Genomic DNA, 6,350 nt, shown 5'->3' on the forward strand with positions numbered 1-6,350 from the left:
TATATATGCATAACTGAATCACTTTGATGTACACCAGAAACTAACACAATGTTATAAATCAACTATACTTCAATAAAAAATAATACATTAAAAATACAATGTTCAGTAAACAAGTCATAGAATGATACATTCACTTTGGTATCATTTATGTAAAGTTAAAAATGCTAAACCATCCTGTGTATTGTGTAGTGATACAGACCTATGTATGATAAACACCAGATTTATGAGCATGGTTGCCCCAAGGAGCTAGGGAGGGCGCAGCTGTTGGGGAGCAGTGTATGTGGGGCTTCAGTTGTATGTGACATTTTGTTAGGCGTGTTAGTGTACATTGCATTATTCTTTATCTATTTTTTTCCCCACACAGCGTGGCTTGCAGGATCTTAGTTCCCTGACCAGGGATGGAGCCCAGGCCCACAGCAGTGAAAGCACCGTGTCCTAACCACTGGATGGCCAGGGAATTCCCTATCCATATTTGTAGCTGTTAATATTTCATTTAAAAAGGCAGGTTTTAAAAATATACACACATATACCATACAGTGCCATCTCAATTTTATATTTAAAAGTTCATTTATGTTCTCATAGAGAAACGATAGCAGGAAATATTAGGTTAAACCACATGAAATTGTCATTTTTGTTGGTTAAAAAATGGCTGATTATCAGCAATCTCATATGGGTAAAACTGATACACTGAAATGGCAACAATCACTATCTCTGAGAGTAGATTTATGGATGATTTTTAAAAAAATTCTTTAATGTCTTTTCAGATTTTCTCCCATGAACAGGTTATATTTTCCATATCAGAAAAATTTCTATGTGGATCGTTTGAGAAGAAAGAGAGAAAGGTGTCTTTCTGCTGCCCCCTTGTGTGCCCTATAGCACAGGGCTCCCTTTCCTTTCACCTGCCAGGTTAGTTAATCTGCGCCACAGTGTGAGGTCCTGGCACAGGTGCTGATAGAACAGTTGCAGGTGGTTTACGCAGGATCATGATAACAACAGACTCTGCGGGCAATTAGGATCTTTGGCACAGAGATACCAGACAGAGCAATTATTATGGAGCCGTAAAGATAAATCCTGCAGCTCAAGGACTAGCGAAGTCATTCTGAATGAGTACGGGCATCTAGTGCAGGGATGGGAACTCCCTTTCCCGCACCCATCACCTTCTTCTCTCTTCAAGGGTCATTGATGAAACACAAATCAAGCGAGGATCACATGAAAACAGAAACTGATGTCTTTTAATCCCCTCAAGAGCAGGGTAAAATATTCTATTTAGTTGCCAGAAAAATTAGTAACGGAGGATATTAATCTATTCACTTTACATATATAAATAATTTGGTATATGTAATATATTTCAGTTTTATAGCCACTTAAGGGAAAGTGGAGAGAATGGGCAGTGCTGAGGTAGAAAAAAAAGAGAAGTAAGGGAGAGAGGAGGAAGGAAGCTAATATTTAATGGATCAGGTACTTTGTTAGGGTCGTGATATTAATACCTCAGAACAACTTGCAGAAGGAGCCACCACTGCTCTCATTTCCCAGATGAGGAAATTGCAGCTTGGAAAGATTATGGAAAATAGTGCTGGTCACACAGGCGGCAGAAATGGGATTTCGACTTAATTCAGTCTGACCACTCCAAAAGTCTTTTCTTTTCGGTCCGCCATATCCTGAGTGGGTGAGACAAAGGGGGCGCTGGAAATCCAGAGAAAGAGGACAAGTGGGGAAGTAAGAGGGACAGAGGCACCCACTGGGACCAACCACCACCAAGAACAGGAGCCACAAATGGAAAAAGAGGTGAAGGGGTGACAAAGCTTCATGTGTATGTGTGTACATATGCCCAAGTGAACATGCAGAGGGGTTCTGGGTGGTGGGGTGGGGGGAGGATCCTTGTCCTGAGTATTTGATGTATACATATGTGCTTTATGTCCATCAAATAGAACGATGTATCATTAACACAAATTTAGTACTACACAGTCTGTGACTGTTTGGACATGGCTGAGTGATATTTAATTTTGCTTAGGAAGCTCTGTCCTTACAGGAAAAGCAAATTAACAGCAAAACGAGATTGATCCAAAGGTGACATGGTGAGAAAGGCAAGATGCTGAGAACTCTTCTTCTTCTTATTATTATTTATTTATTATTTTTGGCTGTGTTGGGTCTTCCTTGCTGCGTGGGGTTTCTCTAGTTGCGGCTAGTGGGGGCTACTCTTCGTTGCGGTGTGCGGGCTTCTCATTGCAGCGGCTTCTCTTGTTGCGGAGCATGGGGTCTAGGTGCGCGGGCTTCAGTAGTTGTGGCTCTGGGGCTCTAGAGCTCAGGCTCAGTAGTTGTGGTGCACGGGCTTCGTTGCTCCACAGCATGTGGGATCTTCCCAGACCGGGGCTCGAACCTGTGTCCCCTGCATTGGCAGGCAGATTCTTAACCACTGCACCATCAGGGAAGCCCCTGAGAACACTTAAAGACTTAAGAAATACCCACTTCTTGGGAAAAGCAATATGCTTATTACAAATTTGGCTTAGCTGATAAAGAGTTCCCCCAAAGAAGTCTATTGGGCTTCAGTTTGAAGGAAAGAATAGATTTTATTAGTCCAGTAAAAATAATTTTATTAATTTTGTTATATACTTAATACACGATCATATTGCACTCATTAAAAAATACATATAAGTTCACTTTCACTCTTTTTTATCAATTTGGTATTTATCTTTCTAGACCATTTTCTATATATTTAGAAGAGTCAGCCCTCTGTATCTGGGAGTTCCACACCCACGGATTCAACTAATGGTGGATCCAAGGTTGGTTGAATCCACAGATGGGGAACCCATGGTTACGGAGGACCAACTGTACTACAGCCATTTCATATAGGGACTTAAGCACCCATGGGTTTGGTACTGCAGGAGTCCTGGAGCCATCTTCCACAGATACTGAGGGGTGACCGTACACATGTGTACCTGTAGAAAACATAGAGTTCTTCTGTTTTGTTGTTCTGTCTTACATAAAGGCTACACGGAGTGGATCACTTTACCAGGTGCTATTTCATTCCAACACACATCCAGGAGAGCTATCCATTTGAACTCATCTAGACCTACCTCTTTTTCCCTTCACCATTTTTTAAAATGGTTGCAAAGTATTTCATAAATGGCTGTTTCATAATTGAAGAAGCCATTTTCCTATTGATGGATATTTACACTATAATGATTTACTTTTACTCACCACTATGCCTTAAATATTCTTGGACAGACTTCCTAATGCATGTGTGCAAGATTTGTTTTAGGACAGTTAATGAGATGTGGTATTTCTGGGTCACTGGGCATTTAAAATGTTACCAGAGACTGCCCAAACAGCCCTCCCAGTGGCCAGACTAGTTTAGCTCCCAACAGCAGTGTGTGAGATTTCTCATTTCCCCATACCCTTGATACTATGTTCTTGCAAGCCTTAAAGCTGCATTTCTTCACTAAAATTCTACTAGTCACACTTTAAAAAAAAAAACTAATTTGAACTAAATGCCACTCAATGAGGTTTGATTATTCTTTTAATTAATTCATTTAATTCACAAGTCCTCCCTCCCTTTGGCCTTTAGATATAATTTATAGGCAGTATTGATTTGCCCTCAAAGGGAGACATTGTTTAATACAGGCCTCTGATGACAGAAGAGAAATGAGCTCATTCAAAATTCTAGGCATGGCCTGACAGGTCAAGGGCTTATGTAAGAAAAGATTTTACAAGAAGGACTGTAATAGGGAAGAACAAACCTGACTCCATATTAGATCTGTTTCTTTTACTTTAACCTTTGTGTTCTATTGCTTTTGCTTCCAGTTAAGAATGTTGCCTATAGCCCGAAATATACAGGATAGCCCACTCTCAAGGCTCTGACTTTTAAGGGTATAACACTTTTCCATTCATACAGTGATAAAAAGTTGTAGAACAGAGAATAATATTTATCTTGTTGGATGTTTACAACATGACCTGACCTACATGGACAGCTGCAAGAACAAAGGATTCCTACACCAGGAAGTTTGCAGAAACCAACCATGCCTCTCCCTCAGCTTGCCTTTAAAAATGCTTTGCTGAAACCTTGGGGAGTTCAGTTTTCTGGGCATGAGTCACACGTCTCCTCACATGGCCCTGCAATAAATCTTTCTGCTCTGAACTCCAACATTTCAGTTTGTTTGGCTCCACTGTGCGTCGGGCACATGAACTTGCGTTTGGTAACAGGGCAAGTCTTTGCATTTCTGTCAATATTTCCACATGTTCCATCCACCTTCCCACATGTTTTGTGGTGACAAAACCTTCTTCCCTGGTGTCTGAAGTTTGCAATGTCACTCTTTGCCCTGAGCCCAGGGGTTTTCCACAGTCAGAAGAATGATTCAAACAACTTCACTGAGCTGGTACTTACTGTTGGCCTAGAGCTTTACATTTTTATGTAATCTTTACAACCCTCCCTCCCATTCTTATGTTATCTTAGTCATTGTATAGAATAGAAAAATGATGTTCAGAAGTCAAATAACTCAACTAAAATGAAACCAGGATAGAAACCCAGGCCTATCAGGCTCTAAATCTTTGTGATCTGCTTTAATGCAGAGAAAGTTAACTAGAAAATCAGACAATAGTGATATCTGACAACAGATATAGTAGAAAGACTATATTGGCAACAATTACGGGCAGTGTAAGGGAGTTAATAATGAAATAAATTCAGGTATTTTGTAGAGGACTCTTCATAGAGTAGTTTATGAAAAAGTTATATGCGTCCTATAACACGGTGGTTAAGAGCATATACTCTGGAGCCAGGTGGCCTGGCTTCAAATCCTGGCTCTGCCACTTACTAGCTGTGACTTTGGGCAAGTTACTTAACCTCTCTGTGCCTCAGTTTTCTCACCTAGATGGTGGGAATTAAAAATAACACTGATTTCAGTAAGTCAGACAGAGAAAGACAAATATAATATGGTATTGCTTATATGTGGAATCTAAAAAAAGGGTACAAATGAACTTATCTACAAAATAGAAATAGAGTTACAGATGTAGAAAAAAAACTTATGGTTACCAGAGGGTAAGAGCGGGGGGAGGAATAAATTGGAAGACTGGGATTGACATATACACACTACTATATATAAAATAGAACTAATAAGGACCTACCATATAGCACAGGGAACTCTACTCAGTACTTTGTAATCACCTATATGGGAAAAGAATCTAAAAAAGAGTGGATATGTGATATATGTATAACAAATTCACTTTGCTGTACACCTGAAACTAAAACAACATTGTAAATCAGCTATATTCCAATAAAAATTATAAAAAAAAATTTTTTAAAGTCCACTTAAAAAAAAACCCCACATATTTCACTAGGTTGTTGTAATGATTAAATAAGGTCGTATTTGTAAAGCAATTAGAATAGTGGCTTGAACACGGTCAATACCATAAAAGTTTGTCATTATTATCATTATGATTGTATGTGGTCTTCACTGTTATTCCTGTTTTACAGATGAGGAAAAGGATGTTAAGCAACTCACCCACGATCATGGAATGAGTTAGCGATAGACCTGAACCGGAACCTGGGGCTCTGCCATCCTGTCCAGTGGTTTTTCCACTCCTAGCACTGCCTCCCACCTTAACTAAATACAAGCAGAGGGGTTGTTGCTGGCCTTGGGATGTCTGTGTAAGAAAAGGCGGGGCCAGGCATAACTCACATTCTTTCTTTCTGAGACTAAAAGAGGGATTTGTAGAGGAGGAATTTCAGCAACTTCTGAGAAGCATGTGAAACATTCTACAACAATTCAGTCCAGTTCCATTTCATGAACTTTTACTAGCATGTGAATTTATCTTTCCGATCTACTTCTCTTTCCTTCCATCCCAGACTCAGCATCCCATCCCAATCCCCATCCCCATCCCCATCACCTGTCCTTGGATAGCTACAGGAACTTCCTACCTGGCATCCCTCCTTCAACCCATTCTCCTAACTAGAGCCGAAGACATTTTTTAAACATAAGCCTGCTCAGGTTAGTTCCTGATTAAAATGTTTCAATGGCTCCCCATGGCTCTAAGGACTGGGACTAAACCTTTTCATAGGGCCTACAAGACTGGTCCAGATCTGGGCTTTCCTTTCATTTCCTGTCTCATAGTTCAAGTCATGGGCTCCTGTCAGATTGAACTTTCTTCAGTTCCTCAAAATGGAGCTCTGGTATTGCACACACAATCCCCTCTCTCTTAACTGTCTTAGTCTGGCCAAGTCCTACTCATCCTTTAAGCTTCAGCCTAGAACCCAGCTCTTCTGGGAAGCCTTTTTGCATTTTTCATTCCACTTTTTGCCCCACTGCACCCCTGATAGAATTTGTCATGCAGTATCGAAACTGCTGTGCCCTTGCCTA

The sequence above is a fragment of the Hyperoodon ampullatus genome (genome assembly GCF_949752795.1).
Source record: "Hyperoodon ampullatus genome assembly, chromosome: 2".
Lineage (NCBI taxonomy): Eukaryota > Metazoa > Chordata > Mammalia > Artiodactyla > Ziphiidae > Hyperoodon > Hyperoodon ampullatus.